At 31.2% G+C, this 26,685-nt stretch overlaps 1 pseudogene; it reads left to right on the top strand.

Moving 5' to 3' along the window:
• LOC142323402 (rapamycin-insensitive companion of mTOR-like) overlaps positions 1–26,685 on the top strand; it is a 77,279-nt pseudogene that overhangs the window by 37,773 nt on the left and 12,821 nt on the right.

The raw sequence follows: 26,685 nt of genomic DNA, 5'->3' as shown, positions 1-26,685 counted from the left end.
TTCAAAAATCTTTTCCTGACATTTAAATTAATTTTTGACGTAAACAAATTATATTTCTTACTGAAGGCTCGTTTAGCTTGTGCTATTCGGCATTTTATATCGCTCCTGCTTCGTCCATCTTTAGTAATTTTACTTCCCAAATAACAAAATTCTTCTACCTCCGTAATCTTTTCTCCTCCTATTTTCACATTCAGCGGTCCATCTTTGTTATTTCTACTACATTTCATTACTTTTGTTTTGTTCTTGTTTTTATTTCATGCGATAGTTCTTGCGTAGGACTTCATCTATGCCGTTCATTGTTTCTTCTAAATCCTTTTTACTCTCGGCTAGAATTACTATATCATCAGCAAATCGTAGAATCTTTATCTTTTCACCTTGTACTGTTACTCCGAATCTAAATTGTTCTTTAACATCATTAACTGCTAGTTCCATGTAAAGATTAAAAAGTAACGGAGATAGGGAACATCCTTGTCGGACTCCCTTTCTTATTAGGGCTTCTTTCTTATGTTCTTCAATTGTTATTGTTGCTGTTTGGTTCCTGTACATGTTAGCAATTGTTCTTCTATCTCTGTATTTGAACCCTAATTTTTTTAAAATGCTGAACATTTTATTCCAGTCTACGTTATCGAAAGCCTTTTCTAGGTCTATAAACGCCAAGTATGTCGGTTTGTTTTTCTTTAATCTTCCTTCTACTATTAATCTGAGGCCTAAAATTGCTTCCCTTGTCCCTATACTTTTCCTGAAACCAAATTGGTCTTCTCCTAACACTTCTTCCACTCTCCTCTCAATTCTTCTGTATAAAATTCTAGTTAAGATTTTTGATGCATGACTAGTTAAACTAATTGTTCTGTATTATTACTTGTATTGATCGGAAAGAATCTCCAGATTGGTTTGATCTTGCAAGAACTAAAGGAAAATCGTCATCAAATAAAAATAAATTAACTCAGGTTCGTTTTTTTAATCATTTTCTTCATTTTATTTATTAATAAATAAATACTAGAACGTACCGAATTTGTACATTCTGTTGTATGTTCAAATTTTTGCTTTCTAGACAAAGAAAATAAAAAGGAAAAACAAAGTAACATAGAGATTAAAAACAGATTAGCATAAGGGAGCAGAATTTTTAGAAATTCACATTGTTCTTTTTAAATATAGATGTTACAAAAGAAATTTTTTTAAATTTTATGATGAATGTCCAGAAACGAATGTTTTAGGATTAAAAAAACAGCAGTTGTGGGAAATATAATTTGAGAATACATTGTTAAACATTTTTTTTGTACATAGTCAAAAAAGTTTAGCCAGTTTTTCATTTAAGGAAACAAATGGTAATTACACGGTGGCAGATCTAAGATGTATGCAGGTTGATCAAAAATGTTTTCATCCAAACTGCCCCAAAAGTTCTTGAGTACAGTGGACATGCATTGTTGTAGATGAATAAAACCTGGATGTCAACATGTCCTGTCGCTTGTTTTGGATTGCTCTTCATAGCTTTTTTCAGGTGTTACATTACACTCCTGCATTTATTGTAGCATCAGGGTTCATAAATGTAATAAAAATACCCTTTTTTCTGTCCCAGAAGACTATTGTTCTGAAACATAATGCAAAAGGCTAAATGAAATTGTTGGAAAATGAAATGAAAGCTCTGTAATGGTAATGCACTGATTAGTATGAATTTTTTTCATCAACCTCTGCTACCAGTTCAACAGACAGAATCCTAGGCCCGCCATATCATTTTTTCGTGAGCATTTGAGCATCCATTTTTAAATACAATCACACACGGGTGTAACATCACCGCTTCATTGCACGTTAATTCATTATTTCTTTCCCACACGCATCATATAGTTTGTAATTTTTTTTTTATGAAAGTAATCTAATACCTGATCTCACTTCACTACCGGTGGAATTTTCTGTAACAATCTATTTTAAACACTTGTAAATATCAACAAGATGTGTCAAATTCCACATAACGGACCTTCATGTGTATGAGTCAGACTAACACGAAATGCTGCTACCCTCATTCACAAACAAGCTACATTCTGGATAGCTCTCTTATATGGAGCAAAACACAAGCAATAGGAAAAACAAAAAAACAAAGAAAAGAGCTCTTAGAAATATGATTTTACAAGGTGTTGAAAATTAACTGGATTGACAAAAAATATGTAATATAAATTGTGATAAGATTATATGAAACAGAACAAACCTTAAGACAGGCGAGGGAGCGGAAACATTTGTGGGTGAATTTTGAACATTTGAATTATGTTGAGTTTTATTAGCTGATATATGGATATCAGCTAATAAAATGAGTATATATCATATCAGCTAATTCATTTAGTTAAATGATTGATGAAAAAAAAAGTGTTGACATCTTTGTCTGTACTTCATTACAACTTAAACTTATATTTATTTTTATTATTTTCTTTAATTACAGTTATTAACAAAAGAGTGTGATGAAGCAATAAAGGAATCAGGTGTGTTGTCTGTTAAAGATCCATTCATTTGGAACTGGGATTCAGTTAGAGCTATATTAAATGTAACTAAATTTTATTTGTACGTTTGGGATAAATAATTGGACATAAATTAAGATGATTCAGTTTTCTGTCATTCCTTGTAAGTAATGTCTGTGTAGTGTTTCTTGATTACCCACCGGGTTGGTCTAGTGGTGAACGCAACGCGTCTTCCCAAATCAGCTGATTTGGAAGTCGAGAGTTCCAGCGTTCAAGTCCTAGTAAAGCCAGTTACTTTTACACGGGTTTGAATACTAGATCGTGGATACCGGTGTTCTTTGGTGGTTGGGTTTCAATTAACCACACATCTCAGGAATGGTCGAACTGAGAATGTACAAGACTACACTCATACATAACATCCTCATTCATCCTCTGAAGAATTATCTAAACAGTAGTTACCGGGGAGGCTAAACAGTAAAGAAAGAAGAAGTGTTTCTTGATTATTTTGTTTACAGTAATTTTATAATATTGAGTATCTATTTACCTATAGCTTATGTTTGTTGTTTTTGAGTTATATACAAAGATTAATTATTTAATCAGTCTCTGTTGGTTCAGGTTTTCCTTGTACTGTGTGAGGATTTTTTGTTTGTTAAATATTTATATTTATTTATTATTTATTATGCTTTTACGGCCAACATGGGACCACTTAAGTCAATTTTAGTTGGATCTTTTCTGAGAAAAGCGTGTTATTTTACTCTTTCGAGCTGCCCAGTATTTCTTCATCCGTTCAGATCTTGCTTTCTTTTCTTCATCCGTAAACACCCTCTTCGTTGTATTTTGTCGTTTGTCTGTCTTTTGTTTAAATCTAATGCTTTTATCTTTTAGCTTTGTAATTTTTCCAGTTTTATTCTGTAGGTCAGTCAGAGAAATATTTATATTACTCTTCATAAAAAAGTTTCATTTTTGAATTAACTATGATTTCTGTTATATAGTAGGAATGTGGAGGATATGGTTCATTTCATCATCGATTATTGTTAATTTTTGCCTGATTTTGACTGAAGTCATAGAAAAGTTTTTAAAAACACTTTTTAGTTAAAAATGAACTACTTGAGTGTCTTAATGGGTCAAACTGGTTAAAGTTAAGTTGGCATTGTAAATGTGTCTGGTAATTTAGTTTTAGTTTATGAATTAAACTATTGATTATTTTTTATTCACCTTCTGTTACAGTTTCTTGATTAACATAAATTTTATTCGTTTTTAATTTTAAAATTTCCAATTTATATGCATTTAATGTTATTTCTTTCTTTTAACTTTAAGAGAAAAAACATAGCTTGTCATTTTGTGTTCATTTTATTTTTTGGATTTGTAACATAATAAATTAAATTTTATTTTATAAGTGCAATATTCAGTTTTTGTTTTTGTGTTTTCTCTTCTTTTTTTTATATATACCCATAATTATAATTTAAATCATTAAGTCATTTTTTATTTTTCATGGATTTTATTTTTATGGTTATTTCTAAAGTGTTCAGTATCTTTTCAATTTAATTATAGCGTTTTATTTTTGTAGTTCATTTTATAACTGATGGGTCCACATCAAAAAGTGGTTTAGGTCACATTTTGTCAATTTTACAGAAGAACTTTTTTTATGATAACACGTTTAAGAAGTTCTTTTTTTTAAAGGTAACTTGTAAATAAATAGTTTTTTTTAAATATCAAATCCAAAAAAAATGAAAAATAAAAAAACAAAAATATAAAATATTTTTATTACCTTGATACAAAATTTACATGCTAAAATTATACAATTTTTCCCCTTTGAATATTATAATAATTGAAACTACATGTTAGTTATAAAATGAAAGAATAATTTAAATATCATAAATAGCACTGAAAAATGTTATTAATATAATTAAATTATAATAATACATTTTTAGTAATATTAAAATATTATTAAAAAAAATTATTTATTTAATGACAATGAAACTTTATACTACTTTTCAACATAGTCCCCAGCAACATTTAGACACTCGTTCTATCATTCTGTCAGCTTTCTGATTCCTACGGCATAGAAGTCTTTAGTTTGCTGTTTGAACCATTCATGTACTGCTTTTTTTATCGCTTTGTTGTCAAACTTTTTACTGCATAAAAAGTCATTGAGTAAACTGAACAAATGAAAATTGGATAGGGAGAGGTCTAAGTTACAAGGAGGATGTGGCAACACTTCCCAACCCAGCGTTTATCCCGTTCCCTGAACGATGTGGAGATGCACGTTGCCATGCAAGAGAATCACACCTTTTGAGAGAGTGTCCTAACCTTTTCGCCTTATCACGAGTCTCACTTTCTGTTTGAGCATATTAGAATAGTACTCGCTGTTCATGGTATGTTGTTCTTCTAAATAATCGCTAAAAATTTGGTCTCGTGTTTCCCAGAAGGTCGTTAATATCCCTTGACCGGCTGATGCATGAGTTTCAAATTTTTTTGTTGTAGATGAATCCGGATGTTTCCATTCAAGACTTTGCTGTTTGGATTCAGACTCAAAATGGTGTGTCCACATTTCATCAGAGATAAAAGTGATTACCTTTGACTTCAATCTGTTCATTGAGCCCAGAATAAATCCAAATATGGGTGTCTTTATGTGCTTGAGTTAACTGTCTTGGAACCCATCTGGCATAGAAGTCTTTAGTTTGCTGTTTGAACCATTCATGTACTGCTTTTTTTATCGCTTTGTTGTCAAACTTTTTACTGCATAAAAAGTCATTGAGTAAGCTGAACAAATGAAAATTGGATAGGGAGAGGTCTAAGTTACAAGGAGGATGTGGCAACACTTCCCAACCCAACTTCTAGAGCGTTTATCCCGTTCCCTGAACGATGTGGAGATGCACGTTGCCATGCAAGAGAATCACACCTTTTGAGAGAGTGTCCTAACCTTTTTGCCTTATCACGAGTCTCACTTTCTGTTTGAGCATATTAGAATAGTACTCGCTGTTCATGGTATGTTGTTCTTCTAAATAATCGCTAAAAATTTGGTCTCGTGTTTCCCAGAAGGTCGTTAATATCCCTTGACCGGCTGATGCATGAGTTTCAAATTTTTTTTTGTAGATGAATCCGGATGTTTCCATTCAAGACTTTGCTGTTTGGATTCAGACTCAAAATGGTGTGTCCACATTTCATCAGAGATAAAAGTGATTACCTTTGACTTCAATCTGTTCATTGAGCCCAGAATAAATCCAAATATGGGTGTCTTTATGTGCTTGAGTTAACCGTCTTGGAACCCATCTCAAACACATTTTGCGATAATTCAGCACATCATGAATGATTGAATATGTGGTTCTAATACTAATATTATACAAACTAGCAATTCGGAAAATTTTGACTCGCTTGTCTTCCCAAATAAGACCATTTATGCAAAAATAAAAAAAACTATTTATGCGGTCTGCAGCGCAGTGGTCAAAACTTCAACTGGTCTTCCAGAGCGATTAAGATCAGTCATACTTGTTCTGCCTGAATTAAACTGTTTCACCATAACAGTAACATGTTTTATACACGTTACTGCAATTTAAACACTTTTCATTGTACTATATTTTCATTGTATCAGTAAATTTAATTGATTTTTGAAAAATTCTGTTTTTTCCAGCATATTCCATAAATTGAAATAAATTCTGTTTTGTGGACTTCAGTCTCTTAAAAATTTTGTCGTGTTAAATGTTATTTTTATCACTATTTGTATCTCTTAAACTTTTACATAACAGATTATGTTTTCACTGACTAACGATACTTGTTTGATGATATAAATAAGAAATTTGCTCGTCATTGCTACTTATCTGTTAATACTTATCGTAATACTTAATACTGTAATCGATACTGTTATCGTAATACTTATTGTGTTACTTATCGTAAATTGTTTAAGGATCTGTTTTCCACCTTCAGCTGGTAACAGCTGCAAAACATTTAATTCATTTGCATCAGTAATCATTGCTAAACTTATGAAGTGATAATTTACTCTTTTTACTAATGTAAGTTAATCTGATATAGCTGTTACTCATATTACTTATAAAATAAAAATTATTTAAAAAAAATTAAACATTTAAAATTATTTTCAAAAACAAAACTGAATTACAGCAAAAATATGTTCACAATGTAACAGTTAAACTAAAACAAACGGTCGATGCATGAAAGGTGATTGAAATTAAACTGTATTATGAGTAATGATGGTCTTTATGAAAATAGGATAAATATTCAGAGTACAGAGAATGACATGTGGAATTAGCTCCTTCTTTTTGGTATTATAAAACATCAATTTACTTGTGACTGAGCTTGTTGTTTTACTATAATAAATGAATAGGATTATGTGATTCATCTTTTTTTTTTTTGTCTTCAGTCATTTGACTGGTTTGATGCAGCTCTCCAAGATTCCCTATCTAGTGCTAGTCGTTTCATTTCAGTATACCCTCTACATCCTACATCCCCAACAATTTGTTTTACATACTCCAAACGTGGCCTGCCTACACAATTTTTCCCTTCTACCTGTCCTTCCAATATTAAAGCGACTATTCCAGGATGCCTTAGTATGTGGCCTATAAGTCTGTCTCTTCTTTTAACTATATTTTTCCAAATGCTACTTTCTTCATCTATTTGCCGCAATACCTCTTCATTTGTCACTTTATCCACCCATCTGATTTTTAACATTCTCCTATAGCACCGCATTTCAAAAGCTTCTAATCTTTTCTTCTCAGATACTCTGATCGTCCAAGTTTCACTTCCATATAAAGCGACACTCCAAACATACACTTTCAAAAATCTTTTCCTGACATTTAAATTAATTTTTGACGTAAACAAATTATATTTCTTACTGAAGGCTCGTTTAGCTTGTGCTATTCGGCATTTTATATCGCTCCTGCTTCGTCCATCTTTAGTAATTTTACTTCCCAAATAACAAAATTCTTCTACCTCCGTAATCTTTTCTCCTCCTATTTTCACATTCAGCGGTCCATCTTTGTTATTTCTACTACATTTCATTACTTTTGTTTTGTTCTTGTTTTTATTTCATGCGATAGTTCTTGCGTAGGACTTCATCTATGCCGTTCATTGTTTCTTCTAAATCCTTTTTACTCTCGGCTAGAATTACTATATCATCAGCAAATCGTAGAATCTTTATCTTTTCACCTTGTACTGTTACTCCGAATCTAAATTGTTCTTTAACATCATTAACTGCTAGTTCCATGTAAAGATTAAAAAGTAACGGAGATAGGGAACATCCTTGTCGGACTCCCTTTCTTATTAGGGCTTCTTTCTTATGTTCTTCAATTGTTATTGTTGCTGTTTGGTTCCTGTACATGTTAGCAATTGTTCTTCTATCTCTGTATTTGAACCCTAATTTTTTTAAAATGCTGAACATTTTATTCCAGTCTACGTTATCGAAAGCCTTTTCTAGGTCTATAAACGCCAAGTATGTCGGTTTGTTTTTCTTTAATCTTCCTTCTACTATTAATCTGAGGCCTAAAATTGCTTCCCTTGTCCCTATACTTTTCCTGAAACCAAATTGGTCTTCTCCTAACACTTCTTCCACTCTCCTCTCAATTCTTCTGTATAAAATTCTAGTTAAGATTTTTGATGCATGACTAGTTAAACTAATTGTTCTGTATTATTACTTGTATTGATCGGAAAGAATCTCCAGATTGGTTTGATCTTGCAAGAACTAAAGGAAAATCGTCATCAAATAAAAATAAATTAACTCAGGTTCGTTTTTTTAATCATTTTCTTCATTTTATTTATTAATAAATAAATACTAGAACGTACCGAATTTGTACATTCTGTTGTATGTTCAAATTTTTGCTTTCTAGACAAAGAAAATAAAAAGGAAAAACAAAGTAACATAGAGATTAAAAACAGATTAGCATAAGGGAGCAGAATTTTTAGAAATTCACATTGTTCTTTTTAAATATAGATGTTACAAAAGAAATTTTTTTAAATTTTATGATGAATGTCCAGAAACGAATGTTTTAGGATTAAAAAAACAGCAGTTGTGGGAAATATAATTTGAGAATACATTGTTAAACATTTTTTTTGTACATAGTCAAAAAAGTTTAGCCAGTTTTTCATTTAAGGAAACAAATGGTAATTACACGGTGGCAGATCTAAGATGTATGCAGGTTGATCAAAAATGTTTTCATCCAAACTGCCCCAAAAGTTCTTGAGTACAGTGGACATGCATTGTTGTAGATGAATAAAACCTGGATGTCAACATGTCCTGTCGCTTGTTTTGGATTGCTCTTCATAGCTTTTTTCAGGTGTTACATTACACTCCTGCATTTATTGTAGCATCAGGGTTCATAAATGTAATAAAAATACCCTTTTTTCTGTCCCAGAAGACTATTGTTCTGAAACATAATGCAAAAGGCTAAATGAAATTGTTGGAAAATGAAATGAAAGCTCTGTAATGGTAATGCACTGATTAGTATGAATTTTTTTCATCAACCTCTGCTACCAGTTCAACAGACAGAATCCTAGGCCCGCCATATCATTTTTTCGTGAGCATTTGAGCATCCATTTTTAAATACAATCACACACGGGTGTAACATCACCGCTTCATTGCACGTTAATTCATTATTTCTTTCCCACACGCATCATATAGTTTGTAATTTTTTTTTTATGAAAGTAATCTAATACCTGATCTCACTTCACTACCGGTGGAATTTTCTGTAACAATCTATTTTAAACACTTGTAAATATCAACAAGATGTGTCAAATTCCACATAACGGACCTTCATGTGTATGAGTCAGACTAACACGAAATGCTGCTACCCTCATTCACAAACAAGCTACATTCTGGATAGCTCTCTTATATGGAGCAAAACACAAGCAATAGGAAAAACAAAAAAACAAAGAAAAGAGCTCTTAGAAATATGATTTTACAAGGTGTTGAAAATTAACTGGATTGACAAAAAATATGTAATATAAATTGTGATAAGATTATATGAAACAGAACAAACCTTAAGACAGGCGAGGGAGCGGAAACATTTGTGGGTGAATTTTGAACATTTGAATTATGTTGAGTTTTATTAGCTGATATATGGATATCAGCTAATAAAATGAGTATATATCATATCAGCTAATTCATTTAGTTAAATGATTGATGAAAAAAAAAGTGTTGACATCTTTGTCTGTACTTCATTACAACTTAAACTTATATTTATTTTTATTATTTTCTTTAATTACAGTTATTAACAAAAGAGTGTGATGAAGCAATAAAGGAATCAGGTGTGTTGTCTGTTAAAGATCCATTCATTTGGAACTGGGATTCAGTTAGAGCTATATTAAATGTAACTAAATTTTATTTGTACGTTTGGGATAAATAATTGGACATAAATTAAGATGATTCAGTTTTCTGTCATTCCTTGTAAGTAATGTCTGTGTAGTGTTTCTTGATTACCCACCGGGTTGGTCTAGTGGTGAACGCAACGCGTCTTCCCAAATCAGCTGATTTGGAAGTCGAGAGTTCCAGCGTTCAAGTCCTAGTAAAGCCAGTTACTTTTACACGGGTTTGAATACTAGATCGTGGATACCGGTGTTCTTTGGTGGTTGGGTTTCAATTAACCACACATCTCAGGAATGGTCGAACTGAGAATGTACAAGACTACACTCATACATAACATCCTCATTCATCCTCTGAAGAATTATCTAAACAGTAGTTACCGGGGAGGCTAAACAGTAAAGAAAGAAGAAGTGTTTCTTGATTATTTTGTTTACAGTAATTTTATAATATTGAGTATCTATTTACCTATAGCTTATGTTTGTTGTTTTTGAGTTATATACAAAGATTAATTATTTAATCAGTCTCTGTTGGTTCAGGTTTTCCTTGTACTGTGTGAGGATTTTTTGTTTGTTAAATATTTATATTTATTTATTATTTATTATGCTTTTACGGCCAACATGGGACCACTTAAGTCAATTTTAGTTGGATCTTTTCTGAGAAAAGCGTGTTATTTTACTCTTTCGAGCTGCCCAGTATTTCTTCATCCGTTCAGATCTTGCTTTCTTTTCTTCATCCGTAAACACCCTCTTCGTTGTATTTTGTCGTTTGTCTGTCTTTTGTTTAAATCTAATGCTTTTATCTTTTAGCTTTGTAATTTTTCCAGTTTTATTCTGTAGGTCAGTCAGAGAAATATTTATATTACTCTTCATAAAAAAGTTTCATTTTTGAATTAACTATGATTTCTGTTATATAGTAGGAATGTGGAGGATATGGTTCATTTCATCATCGATTATTGTTAATTTTTGCCTGATTTTGACTGAAGTCATAGAAAAGTTTTTAAAAACACTTTTTAGTTAAAAATGAACTACTTGAGTGTCTTAATGGGTCAAACTGGTTAAAGTTAAGTTGGCATTGTAAATGTGTCTGGTAATTTAGTTTTAGTTTATGAATTAAACTATTGATTATTTTTTATTCACCTTCTGTTACAGTTTCTTGATTAACATAAATTTTATTCGTTTTTAATTTTAAAATTTCCAATTTATATGCATTTAATGTTATTTCTTTCTTTTAACTTTAAGAGAAAAAACATAGCTTGTCATTTTGTGTTCATTTTATTTTTTGGATTTGTAACATAATAAATTAAATTTTATTTTATAAGTGCAATATTCAGTTTTTGTTTTTGTGTTTTCTCTTCTTTTTTTTTATATATACCCATAATTATAATTTAAATCATTAAGTCATTTTTTATTTTTCATGGATTTTATTTTTATGGTTATTTCTAAAGTGTTCAGTATCTTTTCAACTTAATTATAGCGTTTTATTTTTGTAGTTCATTTTATAACTGATGGGTCCACATCAAAAAGTGGTTTAGGTCACATTTTGTCAATTTTACAGAAGAACTTTTTTTATGATAACACGTTTAAGAAGTTCTTTTTTTTAAAGGTAACTTGTAAATAAATAGTTTTTTTTAAATATCAAATCCCAAAAAAATGAAAAATAAAAAAACAAAAATATAAATTTTTTTATTACCTTGATACAAAATTTACATGCTAAAATTATACAATTTTTCCCCTTTGAATATTATAATAATTGAAACTACATGTTAGTTATAAAATGAAAGAATAATTTAAATATCATAAATAGCACTGAAAAATGTTATTAATATAATTAAATTATAATAATACATTTTTAGTAATATTAAAATATTATTAAAAAAAATTATTTATTTAATGACAATGAAACTTTACACTACTTTTCAACATAGTCCCCAGCAACATTTAGACACTCGTCCTATCATTCTGTCAGCTTTCTGATTCCTACAGCATAGAAGTCTTTAGTTTGCTGTTTGAACCATTCATGTACTGCTTTTTTTATCGCTTTGTTGTCAAACTTTTTACTGCATAAAAAGTCATTGAGTAAGCTGAACAAATGAAAATTGGATAGGGAGAGGTCTAAGTTACAAGGAGGATGTTGCAACACTTCCCAACCCAGCGTTTATCCCGTTCCCTGAACGATGTGGAGATGCACGTTGCCATGCAAGAGAATCACACCTTTTGAGAGAGTGTCCTAACCTTTTCGCCTTATCACGAGTCTCACTTTCTGTTTGAGCATATTAGAATAGTACTCGCTGTTCATGGTATGTTGTTCTTCTAAATAATCGCTAAAAATTTGGTCTCGTGTTTCCCAGAAGGTCGTTAATATCCCTTGACCGGCTGATGCATGAGTTTCAAATTTTTTTTTGTAGATGAATCCGGATGTTTCCATTCAAGACTTTGCTGTTTGGATTCAGACTCAAAATGGTGTGTCCACATTTCATCAGAGATAAAAGTGATTACCTTTGACTTCAATCTGTTCATTGAGCCCAGAATAAATCCAAATATGGGTGTCTTTATGTGCTTGAGTTAACTGTCTTGGAACCCATCTGGCATAGAAGTCTTTAGTTTGCTGTTTGAACCATTCATGTACTGCTTTTTTTATCGCTTTGTTGTCAAACTTTTTACTGCATAAAAAGTCATTGAGTAAGCTGAACAAATGAAAATTGGATAGGGAGAGGTCTAAGTTACAAGGAGGATGTGGCAACACTTCCCAACCCAACTTCTAGAGCGTTTATCCCGTTCCCTGAACGATGTGGAGATGCACGTTGCCATGCAAGAGAATCACACCTTTTGAGAGAGTGTCCTAACCTTTTTGCCTTATCACGAGTCTCACTTTCTGTTTGAGCATATTAGAATAGTACTCGCTGTTCATGGTATGTTGTTCTTCTAAATAATCGCTAAAAATTTGGTCTCGTGTTTCCCAGAAGGTCGTTAATATCCCTTGACCGGCTGATGCATGAGTTTCAAATTTTTTTTTGTAGATGAATCCGGATGTTTCCATTCAAGACTTTGCTGTTTGGATTCAGACTCAAAATGGTGTGTCCACATTTCATCAGAGATAAAAGTGATTACCTTTGACTTCAATCTGTTCATTGAGCCCAGAATAAATCCAAATATGGGTGTCTTTATGTGCTTGAGTTAACCGTCTTGGAACCCATCTCAAACACATTTTGCGATAATTCAGCACATCATGAATGATTGAATATGTGGTTCTAATACTAATATTATACAAACTAGCAATTCGGAAAATTTTGACTCGCTTGTCTTCCCAAATAAGACCATTTATGCAAAAATAAAAAAAACTATTTATGCGGTCTGCAGCGCAGTGGTCAAAACTTCAACTGGTCTTGCAGAGCGATTAAGATCAGTCATACTTGTTCTGCCTGAATTAAACTGTTTCACCATAACAGTAACATGTTTTATACACGTTACTGCAATTTAAACACTTTTCATTGTACTATATTTTCATTGTATCAGTAAATTTAATTGATTTTTGAAAAATTCTGTTTTTTCCAGCATATTCCATAAATTGAAATAAATTCTGTTTTGTGGACTTCAGTCTCTTAAAAATTTTGTCGTGTTAAATGTTATTTTTATCACTATTTGTATCTCTTAAACTTTTACATAACAGATTATGTTTTCACTGACTAACGATACTTGTTTGATGATATAAATAAGAAATTTGCTCGTCATTGCTACTTATCTGTTAATACTTATCGTAATACTTAATACTGTAATCGATACTGTTATCGTAATACTTATTGTGTTACTTATCGTAAATTGTTTAAGGATCTGTTTTCCACCTTCAGCTGGTAACAGCTGCAAAACATTTAATTCATTTGCATCAGTAATCATTGCTAAACTTATGAAGTGATAATTTACTCTTTTTACTAATGTAAGTTAATCTGATATAGCTGTTACTCATATTACTTATAAAATAAAAATTATTTAAAAAAAATTAAACATTTAAAATTATTTTCAAAAACAAAACTGAATTACAGCAAAAATATGTTCACAATGTAACAGTTAAACTAAAACAAACGGTCGATGCATGAAAGGTGATTGAAATTAAACTGTATTATGAGTAATGATGGTCTTTATGAAAATAGGATAAATATTCAGAGTACAGAGAATGACATGTGGAATTAGCTCCTTCTTTTTGGTATTATAAAACATCAATTTACTTGTGACTGAGCTTGTTGTTTTACTATAATAAATGAATAGGATTATGTGATTCATCTTTTTTTTTTTTGTCTTCAGTCATTTGACTGGTTTGATGCAGCTCTCCAAGATTCCCTATCTAGTGCTAGTCGTTTCATTTCAGTATACCCTCTACATCCTACATCCCCAACAATTTGTTTTACATACTCCAAACGTGGCCTGCCTACACAATTTTTCCCTTCTACCTGTCCTTCCAATATTAAAGCGACTATTCCAGGATGCCTTAGTATGTGGCCTATAAGTCTGTCTCTTCTTTTAACTATATTTTTCCAAATGCTACTTTCTTCATCTATTTGCCGCAATACCTCTTCATTTGTCACTTTATCCACCCATCTGATTTTTAACATTCTCCTATAGCACCGCATTTCAAAAGCTTCTAATCTTTTCTTCTCAGATACTCCGATCGTCCAAGTTTCACTTCCATATAAAGCGACACTCCAAACATACACTTTCAAAAATCTTTTCCTGACATTTAAATTAATTTTTGATGTAAACAAATTATATTTCTTACTGAAGGCTCGTTTAGCTTGTGCTATTCGGCATTTTATATCGCTCCTGCTTCGTCCATCTTTAGTAATTTTACGTCCCAAATAACAAAATTCTTCTACCTCCATAATCTTTTCTCCTCCTATTTTCACATTCAGCGGTCCATCTTTGTTATTTCTACTACATTTCATTACTTTTGTTTTGTTCTTGTTTATTTTCATGCGATAGTTCTTGCGTAGGACTTCATCTATGCCGTTCATTGTTTCTTCTAAATCCTTTTTACTCTCGGCTAGAATTACTATATCATCAGCAAATCGTAGAATCTTTATCTTTTCACCTTGTACTGTTACTCCGAATCTAAATTGTTCTTTAACATCATTAACTGCTAGTTCCATGTAAAGATTAAAAAGTAACGGAGATAGGGAACATCCTTGTCGGACTCCCTTTCTTATTAGGGCTTCTTTCTTATGTTCTTCAATTGTTATTGTTGCTGTTTGGTTCCTGTACATGTTAGCAATTGTTCTTCTATCTCTGTATTTGAACCCTAATTTTTTTAAAATGCTGAACATTTTATTCCAGTCTACGTTATCGAAAGCCTTTTCTAGGTCTATAAACGCCAAGTATGTCGGTTTGTTTTTCTTTAATCTTCCTTCTACTATTAATCTGAGGCCTAAAATTGCTTCCCTTGTCCCTATACTTTTCCTGAAACCAAATTGGTCTTCTCCTAACACTTCTTCCACTCTCCTCTCAATTCTTCTGTATAAAATTCTAGTTAAGATTTTTGATGCATGACTAGTTAAACTAATTGTTCTGTATTCTTTACATTTATCTGCCCCTGCTTTCTTTGGTATTATAACTATAACACTTGTTTTGAAGTCTGATGGAAATTCCCCTTTTTCATAAATATTACACACCAGTTTGTATAATCTATCAATCGCCTCCTCCCCTGCACTGCGCAGTAATTCTACAGGTATTCCGTCTATTCCAGGAGCCTTTCTGCCATTTAAATCTTTTAATGCTCTCTTAAATTCCGATCTCAGTATTGTTTCTCCCATTTCATCCTCCTCAACTTCCTCTTCTTCCTCTAGAACACCATTTTCTAATTCATTTCCTCCGTATAACTCTTCAATATATTCCACCCATCTATCGACTTTACCTTTCGTATTATATATTGGTGTACCATCTTTGTTTAACACATTATTACATTTTAATTTATGTACCCCAAAATTTTCCTTAACTTTTCTGTATGCTCCGTCTATTTTACCAATGTTCATTTCTCTTTCCACTTCTGAACACTTTTCTTTAATCCACTCTTCTTTCGCCAGTTTGCACTTCCTGTTTATAGCATTTCTTAATTTCCGATAGTTCCTTTTACTTTCTTCATCACTAGCATTCTTATATTTTCTACGTTCATCCATCAGATTCATCTTATAAAATAAAAAAGAATGGACTAAACCCCTGTTAATGTTATATCTTTTAGTATGTTTCTGTTTACTTTGTTCATTCTAAAATTGTTTTGTATTATTTTTTTTTTTTATTACTGATATTTAATAAGTTGTGGTTTCATTATTTTGCAACTCCTTTGATGGTCAGTTGAGCAGTAATATAGTCTGAGCTTTTTTTTTGCTTAGTTTTTTTTAACATTGTTGTGATGTAAGATGTTTTCTATATAATTTTTCAAAAAGCCATTTGATTATTATTATTTTGGTATATTATTATTATTTCATAACAAATTATTCTTGCATAATTAAAACAATCAAAAGTCAGGATATTCTTATGTTATGAAACTGGCCTTTTTTATTTTCAGAGTAAAGCAGCTTGCCTTTATGAGTCAAGTCAACGGCAGTTCTTACGTAAATTGGTTCAATTTTTATTGCCAAAAAGTCGACAATTATCAAGGATTGATGTTGGAATCGATAGACGAGCTGTCAATATATATACATTAACTGGATTTGAACTCATTGACTGTTTACTACAAAGTCCAGAAGAGGTAGGTAATACATTTTAATATTTATTTAAGAAATTAATTTACATCCGTTGTAGTTGATACTATTAAATTATTTTATAGCAATCACATGGTTACCTTTATTTTTTTAACACTGTAGATAAACACTACTGTGTTTTCATCTCCATTCTCTTTCATTTACAGCTGAACTGTTGAGTTTATAGTTTACACTTTGTTTTAGTTTTTCTGTCAGTTCTTCTTTTTACCTTCTGCTGCACATTTTTGTAATATTTTAATTAACCCTTCCTTTATCATAATAATTCCCCAGGCAGTTGGCTTGTCTAATATAAAATGTTTTGATGAAGCTTTTATTTTTGTTCAATAAAATTCCGCTTGTGAAAATGTGATGCACATGACCTAATATTGGATTCAGCAATGTGTATCAATTCTGTCTACCAAGCTTTGCTTGGAGTTCTGCAACTGGCGGAATACAAATCAACAACTCTACAAGAATATTTTGTTTACCGACAAGGCAAATTTCATTCGAGATGACTTCAACAACTTATGCAATGAGCGTACATGGGCAGAAGTAATTCCTCATGTAACTGTGGAAAGCAATTTTCAGTACTGATGTAGTGTTAATGTACGGTACAGCTTTCTTCAGAATCAACTGTTTGGACCATTCATATTACCTGGCTATTTAAATGCTTGAGGTATACTTGCACTTTCTTCAAAAAGAATTGCCGTAGCTGCTTGAAGATGTTTCTCTAGCGCTGAGACACAAAGTATACTAAAAGCTCGATGGCACACCTCCATACTTTTTCGTCACTTGTTAATTGGACTTACTTGTATAATCATTTCTCTGAGAAATGAATTGGCCATGGAGGTCCACATCTTGTGAAGAATTAATTGTCTGCATTATAGTTTGGCTGAGGAACTTAAGGACAGCCCTGAAGAAATAAAAAGATAAACAGAAGCGTGCCAAGAAATTTGTTGAAAATGGCGGGCTCATTTTTGAACATTTATTATAAACTGGTATGTATAATCCACTTTGGTCTTGTGTACTATTTATAAATAATATTCAAATGTTTCTAACTTTTCTTTCTTTGTTTTATCCAACATATCTTATACCATTTTGTTCAAAATTAAATTCTTTACAAGTTTTGTTTAAATTTTTTATAAAATTTATTATATATCAAACATAAAAAACAGTGATTTTACCCTAATTTATTAGTTTTCACCCCTGATTTCTCAAAATCTATATTTTTTTAAAATTAAAATTAGTTGGCACATCAATAATTTGCTTAAAATACTTCAGTATTTCCATACATGTATGTAGAAATATGTACACATGTGTGTTTGTTAAAATATACACACAATGCAAAAGAAATTGTGTAAATAGTTTTACTTTTAACATGCAGTAGCTATTTTTAACAATCTTAATAAATGGCACTTACTTTTAATTAAAAGTATATATTTGTAATTACACATATAAGGTTACACAGTCACTGATACATTAAAAAACATTAGTCTCACCATCAATCTTGTGGTTATAGCCCAACACGACTGTAACGTGTGTAAGTTGGCATTTTATCTTGCCACTAGATATACAATGAAGTTCTATCTATTTTTAACTTGTGTATAGCCAGTGTTTGGCTGTGCCGTGTTAATTTAATTATTATATATACAATAATAAATAGATTTCTGTACTTCAAAAATAGAAATTCATTATTGTTTCAATTTATTTGTTACATATTCCAAATGTCTCATTTTAATACCTTATTCACTATTCAGATTTTGTAAAAGAAAGCTACATTATTATGTGATATTTTTTGTATTTTTATTTTCCCTGTTTTGCAGTCTGAATGTGAAAAATTATTGATAGATTTATTAACTGATATATCAAATGAAATTGGTTCTCTGCTGTCATCTAAATCTGCTCATGATTGTCTCTTCAGTCCGCAATATGTTTTAAACACATTACTTGGAGACTATTTTTTTTATATTGGTCATCTTCGTCGTACAACAGCTGGTTATAAAGTGCTTGAAAAAGTTGGTATTATGCAACAGTAAGTAATATATTTTTATTTTTTAAACTTTTATCTCTGTGCATATTTGAAGTTATAATTGTAAAAATATTTATAATGTTTTGCCATTATCAAACGACCTAATACCAGTTGCTTGTCAAAATATTTATCATAAAATTAAAAAAAAAAAATACTGCTTTGCATCATATTTTTTAAATATTTTGTTAGAAATAGAATTTAAATATTTTTTATCCCATTTGATTTTTACTTTATTATGCAAAGTAAAGGAAGTATTGTGTTCATGAAAAATTTCAGTTTTCAGATGTCAACAAAAATATACATTTTGACCATCTCTGAATCCATTTTGACTAGTTTTGGTCTGATGTCTGTATATACGTATGTATAGCATAATGCAAAAACGATTAGCTGTAGGATGTTAAAATTTTGGATTTAGGACTGTTGGAACATCTAGTTGTGCACCTCCCTTTTTGATTGCAATCAACTGAACCAAGAAAGAGTGTCCAAAAAAGCCCAAGATCCAAAAACAGTTTGGATTTTGGACTGTTTCTTTACTGCAGTAATAAGCCCTCATTGACAGCTTTTCAACAATATATCATAAGTGGTACTTATTTTCATTGGTTCTAGAGTTATAGCCAAATAAAATTTTAATTAATGAAATATTTGGATCAAGGGGAAGGCACATCGATTCGAGTCAGACTTCATTTTTTAACTTCTTTTTTTAACTTTTTTTTTTTTTTAATTTAAATATATTGATTTATTAATAATTATTAACCTTTGATTGTAAAAAAAAAAATTACAATAAATAATAATCCAATAATAACAATAAAAAAAAATGAAAAAATATCAGAAGTTATTAATAAAATAAAATTTGATGTACTTTTTATTTAAAAAAAATGTATATGTATAATTTAGCAGGCGCACAAGGAAGTGCCCACGTCAGATTTTTATAAATAAAGGCAATTTTTTAAGTCATCACTCATCTTTAATGTTTGCATTGGTTATTGGTAAATGTATTAAAGATTTTTACTTGATCACACAACCCATATTTCTATCGATCTTGAGCATATTCTTATTATTTATTAATAAGAACTCATGATCATACAACCAGACTGTCAGGATCGTGATACCACCAGCTGTGCTATTATCAACCTCTAATTATCATTAACGGTTGAATTTAAAATAGGTTTTTTAAAAGTGATAAATGTTGACTGTGTGGGAGTCTAAATATCAAGTCAAAATGTACTTAGGATATATCTACCATCATTTTGTGTCATATGAATACAGTACTGATTAAACAGTACATTGTGTATTTATTGAGAACTTATAAAATTTGAGTTTTCGATGAAAACTATTTAAAATTAAGCACATTAACACATCAGATTAAAAATTTTTTTATGAAACAAAAATTATTGTAAAAGTAATCTTAATTTCTGAATTACATCCAAAAATTTAAAAAGAATTATCCTCTGTTGGTTTGAAAAGTACAAAACATAACATCAAATTTCATTTCTTATGACAGAAACTCAGTTCATGGAAATTATTTATACAGTGGAAAAGTGCTTTTGATGCAATATTATTTTAACAAATTATATTTAAATGAAAATGTTCCCTTTGAACTTCAAATATTCAAATTTTAACACTAATAATGTAACTCTAAAAACCAAAATACAATCAAACTTTTTTTGAATTTGATTTATAACTGGGTATAATGATGAGAAATGTTAAATAATTATTTGTGGTTTGCTGTAAATAAATAATTATTAGCCTATTTTGTTATTGTCTGTATTTTCTAAAGTATTTGAAAAAATCTGGCAAAGTATTGTATGATTTTCCCGACCATTAGTAATACAAATTAAAAGAATTTTTTTTTCCAGAAAAAACAAAATATATGTTTTTGAGAGGTGGGAAATAAATTTTATGAAAAGAATTTCTATAATATTCAAATATTGGTCAAGCTTAACAAATTTGCTTCAGTAAAGTTTTCTCTAAATCTAGCAGTCCTTTCAATAAAGGGTAAAATAAGAAAATAAAAATCTTTAAAAACATTTCTGCATTATAGCTCCAGGTCTATAATTTTAAAAGATTGTAGACAATTCTTGATAGAACCCACCTAGTGCAGATAACAGGAAAGCCACTAAAACTAAGTTTGTGAACAACATGGTCGCTTTTCTCTTCAGCGAGATCCGTTACAAATTGAATAGGATAGAAATCACAAGGGTTAAGAATTTAGGAGTAATTAGCTTCATAAAGAATATTCTGTCATTGAGAGACAGTCACAGAAAAGCGGTCAAAAATGTCAGCTGGGTATTTGGTAATGACAACATATTTCTAGAAAGTGCAGTCTCTATATACCGCTGGAGATTTTCATAGGTTTTGCTGAAGATTACAAGCGAGTCATAACTAGAGTGAAACAGGAGTTGGTACTGATAAGAGCCAATAATGATGTGAATACGGTAGTTTATACCGAAGCGAATCATGAAACTGAAATATCGATCACAAGAGTCTCATGGATAATTCCGTATGTAATGCTAGGATTAAGAGTGGCCATCATCTTGAACACACTGCTGGAATCGAACGAGAAACTGATGATCGGTTTCCACACTTGGGATACACATGAGTGGTCAGGTGCTACTCAAAGCGATACCAATACACGGACAGTGCAGACTACGTCACAAGAGAAGAAACTGAGATATGTAATACGGGATTTCCAGACAGGTAGGAAAAACCAAGTGACCAAAGAGAAATCAAAATTTGACTCTTGCAATTTAAAAAACTTGAAAGTCACTCAATTCAGTTGACTATCTTTACAATGACTTAAAAGGCGACACTAGTAAGATGTACAGGATGTTAATAGATTTCCGGAGATCGTATTACAGCAGAGAAGAAAGTGAACCTGCATACAATTATGGAGATTCAGAAAGGATGTACCTCTGTACATGGCTGATTGCTCTCACAAAAACAAATCGCTGAAATTGGGTCCTATCGATTTAAAAGTCACCTTTGAGATCAATGGTGACTGATATATAGATCACTATAACTGTGAATATTACAGCTTACTGTGTATTGATCTACAAAACGGTCTTGAAGTAAGCGCCTTTGACTGATGAGGTCCAGCCTATGAAATAGGATCAGATAGTGTCATGCCAGTATGACCTCTCATGCTTTACCTCGATGTAACGTAACTTGAATACTGTTATGTATAAATAATACATGTTGCATATTGTAGGAGTATAATAAGATGGATACAATTAGTGATCTAAAAGTGATAGACTTCTCTAGCAGTTCTGATACAATCGTTAAGAAAAAAAGCAAGGTAAAACCACGTTTACGGACGAAAAAGTTTAGCTAAATGATTGTTGCTAATGTGATTGTAATGGCTGATCTAAAGTGAGATTTTGTGAGTCGTTTTGTTGCTATCGCTAAATTAAAGAAAGGTTTACTGACGAGAAATCTAATGAATTGATTGTCAATGAGCCGTAGTTAATCTTAGCAAATGATAGCAGTAAGGACTCGACATGGACGTTCTCTATTAGCAACTAAAGAAGATTACTTCAATGGAGGACAGTTTGATGTATTTGTTCTGATTAACTATGCTAATTCCTATACAGGTGAGAAATAGCAGCGGTTTAAAACCATAGAAATGAAGTTGATATATAAAGATACCATCTACAGATCACACAATCTGTGAATTATTACTATATTACTGTACTATTAATTGCTTAAGTAGACAGTCAAGAGATAAAAAATATACAAGTATTTAACCTCCCTCATAATCATCAACTAGCATTTTATTTCGGTTTTCTATTTCGCTAATAAATTTAGGGCTTTTTTTATAAGTGGCTTCATCCTCTTTGCAGACTTCACAGCAAGACCACATGAAATTTTTACTTACCGTAACGCAGTGATGGCTATCCATTCTTCTCCTGTACACCTGGCAAAAGCTCTGACACATTTCTAACTGATTTGGGATAGGTAAACTAAAATAAATAAAACAGATATATTTTAGTTACAAATATTTATTTATATTTATACAAACAAAGATACATAACATACTATTCATTCACTCTGTAACAATTCGATATCATATCTTCCATTAATCTTTCCTGTATATACTAGTTTTACTTTTAACTCTGGTATTTCTTCCAGCTGGTAAACAGTAAATCAAGTCACATAATGGTTTGTCAAGATGCATTTGAATTCATTTTGGTTATTTGATAAGATTGCAACGAACACCCGTCTGTATCTAGTGTTAACTTTTTGTAACAGCATATTCCTCTTTCAATTCCAATTTGCTTAGCTTTAATGTTTGTCTACAAGACTGTTTGGCATTAAATAGCTGACAGATTTCTTTTGTGTTGGTCATTGTAATTAAGTCCAACTACCATCATCCTAAACTTGCTAGTTAATGATGCCAGCGCATAAAAGGTATTGCTGTTATAGGAGTGCGGATAAGCCTTGCCAGCTAACACTAAGCCAACCCACCGGGTTGGTCTAGTGGTTAATGCGTCTACCCAAATCAGCTGATTTGGAAGTCGAGAGTTACAGCGTTCAAATCCTAGTAAAGCCAGATATTTTTACATGGATTTGAATACTAGATCGTGGATACCGGTGTTCTTTAGTGGTTGGGTTTCAATTAACCACACATCTCAGGAATGGTCGAACTGAGAATGTACAAGACTACACTTCATTTACACTCATACATATCATCCTCTGAAGAATTATCTAAATGGTAGTTACCGGAGGCTAAACAGGAAAAAAGAAAAGAAAAGAAAGAAAAGCCAACACTAAGCCGATACTGCTTGGCAACCACTACCAGTCTAATGTTGTGCAACTTGACCGGCTATACCAACAGACAGACGCCCGTTTTCATACCTTATCTCACGAGGCCAGTAAAATACCCCATCTCTAGTCCCGGCTGTAGGCGAAAAATGCTCGACATCACATGACCTTGAGATGTCCTAACATCAGATCTAATAAAATATGAAATTTAGATCATTAAATTCTATGCTGAAATTGAACCTACATAAGAGAGATTGTGATGTAACACACATCTCTGATGTCACATAACCATGATATATCCTAACATCGGATCTTTGTAAGGTACAAGATTTAGATCTAGATCTAGGCAGATAAACTGTTTCAAGGCACCCCACCTGTAGTGTCACATCTGAGGTGTCTGGGCCCCTGCTCCAGCATTGTGACCTTGAACTGGCCATGAAGATGCATCCCTATTCTACTGATGATTCTGTTATAAAGTTGGCTTTTGACCCTGTTCAATGCAACTACACAAGTCCAAAATGCAAGTCAAGCACACAGTGCAATTAACAAATCATACAAAAAAAAAACCTATGAACGGTTCTGTGGAAAATTTGGCCTTTGTTCCCTTGGTGGGGTACAAGAAACCTAAAATATCAAATTAAAACATTTCATAATGTATGATCACACCATACATCATAGTGTTTGATGCAACTAACAAAGGCACTAAAGAAAACTAAACTCTTAGCCTTTGTTATGGTGTTTGGCGCAACTAACTAAACTTGTCCTAGGTCATGATGTTCGGTGCAACTAACAAGATGCTAAAGGTCCAAACCTGCCACAAAAACAGATGTGGCGAATGTGATTAATATTTTCAATGCTTTTGTGACTAAATTTCCATACTTCTACAAGCAAACTAAAACGTATCTAAATCTTCAGATGCAAATTTAGTTGTAATGTTTTATCAGCAGACATTTTGATGAGTTGGTTGTGAATCTCAACTGGTAACTTAGTAGCTGCAACAACGTTTTCATTAAATGGATTCAGTACCCATCACTTTGAGAAATCTTTTTTATCTTGCAGGAAGTACTCCTACTTCCAAAGCTCATGCAAATGCAAATTCATGCTATCTAAATTGCGGTGAATAATAATGTCTTCTTCATTTAAATTTTTCTCAATGTAATCAGAAGTGATTGGAAATATAACAGAATTTTTGCTCTGAAGGCAAATAATCCAGATATGAAGCTTCTTAATGAAAGCATGAACTTTGTCTGTCATTAATAAAATATGTTTATCACATCCTTATAAATTCACATTTAAGTTCTTATAATGCGAAAATACATCAGCTAAGTAAGCTAACAGCAATATATACTCATTATTCTGTGAAAACATTGAGAATGGTGTTTATTTATCCTGGAAAAATATTATTCATTTATCTCGCGATTCCAGTAATTGGGTTAACACTTTTTCCATTATAACTACCCGACTTCTGTATAGAAATGAAGAGATTTTTTCTTCTTAGTAGTTATGATATCGAGGAGCTGCCTACAGTTATTTGCACCAAGTTGTCATCATTATTAAATATTTATTATGCCTACATATATTCATGTATGAAGTATAATGTCATCTCTTGAGGCTCCCTCAAAAAGTAAGAATGAGTTTTTAAAATAAAAAAATTTGTTGTCGATCATTATTCGGCACTCATAAGGATGAATTGTGTAGTCCTATATTCAGAAAATTTAATATGTTACTTATACTTGCATCTATATTTATGAATATACAATCTTTGGTAAAAAGAATGATCAGTTATTTTTATGAAATAAGATTCTCCATCTTTACCAAACCAGGCAATGGAACTGTGTTTTTATAATTCAAAACAATACTTGTTCAGCTTGCAAGAAAGAGTCTTATTTTGCTTCCATACCATTTTTAATAAATCGCTGAACTATTTCAAAAGTCTTCTCACCAATTATTTAAAGTAAATTAAAAACATTTTTATGAAAACATTACTCTATAACGTATTTAAAAATGTGCTTTGACATTTTGAGTGGCTACTGAATTGTGAATTATTTTATAGTAATTTTTAAATTTAATGTATTTATCTTAACATTAATTCATGTGCTTGTGCTTAAATTATTCATATGGACTTTAAACGTTTATTTTTTATATTTTAAATTTTGATTTTATATTATATCTTACATTGATGAGATTTATGTAATGTATTGTATTTTTATGTTCTGACCAGAATTAAGATTTATTTATTTAATTTAATCTTTATTACCATTATATTACATAAATGAACTTTGTAAATGTAGTTTATAAAAATCTTTTTCTTTTTTTTATACCTATAAAACTTTATTTTACGATATTAAATTTAATCGTATTATCAGTTAAATAAATAATTTAAAAATTTATTTCCATCTTAGTTTGAATGAATAAAATACACTTAAACTTGTTTCATTTCACATCATCTGCCTGACTTTCAAGAGTTGTCGTTCTTAAAACATTGCTGCATTTTTAATTTTTTACCATTATTTGCTATTTTTTTTCTTGCCCACAATCAATAAAGCTCCACTAGATATCTGAAAACACTTGAAATATTGGACTAATCTGTCATAATATTTTATACTTGTGTGTGGATTTTTCCAGATTGTATGATTTAGTGTCCACAACTAATCATGAGTGTTACGTCAAGATAATTGTTTCTGTACTTGACTACACATCTGATACTTTAGCCAGGTAAAATTTATTATTATTATTAATTTTATATTTTATTCCCTTATGCATAAATTTATCTCTTTCTTTGTTTTATTTATTTCTTGGTTCTTATTAACTTTTATGGGATTATTATTTAGTTAATAATAGACAAAATTATTAAACTCAGAGATATAAGTGTTATTCTGTTCATAATTAAGATTGGAAGATGTTATCTGCAGAGCCTAAGGCTCTCTTCCTAAAAAGATAAATTACTGATATAACTAACACAAATAACATAACAGGGTTATGTTATTTCACATGGTAACAGCACACATGTTAATACCATGGCTGACTGCTTCTTACTTACTTTAAATGTCATGATGGATCTGTAACTTGGCTTGGTTGATTAACCATTTAGTTATAAGTTACAAAAATTGTCTAAGGTCTGACTGAGATTTGAATTCATAATCTTTGGATTACTACTTCTGCACTGTACTGACTGTATGTATTGTTACAGAATCTACAAGGCATATTCATAAAGTAAGGACCGTTTGGTCATTAAAAAAATTAACTCATGAGAAGAGGTTTTTACTTAGAGTTTTAGTTTACTATATATCTACTTCACTTTTCCTCATAATCGCCATTCAGTTCTAAGCACTTTTCTTAACGCTGTACCAGTTTCTTTAATCCCCTGCATAAAAGTTTGCCGCCTGGGAATTGAACCAGTTGACAATGGCAGTCTTGA

The sequence above is a fragment of the Lycorma delicatula genome, chromosome 4 (assembly GCF_047948215.1).
Source record: "Lycorma delicatula isolate Av1 chromosome 4, ASM4794821v1, whole genome shotgun sequence".
Lineage (NCBI taxonomy): Eukaryota > Metazoa > Arthropoda > Insecta > Hemiptera > Fulgoridae > Lycorma > Lycorma delicatula.
This window is presented reverse-complemented; position numbering and strand designations above follow the sequence as displayed.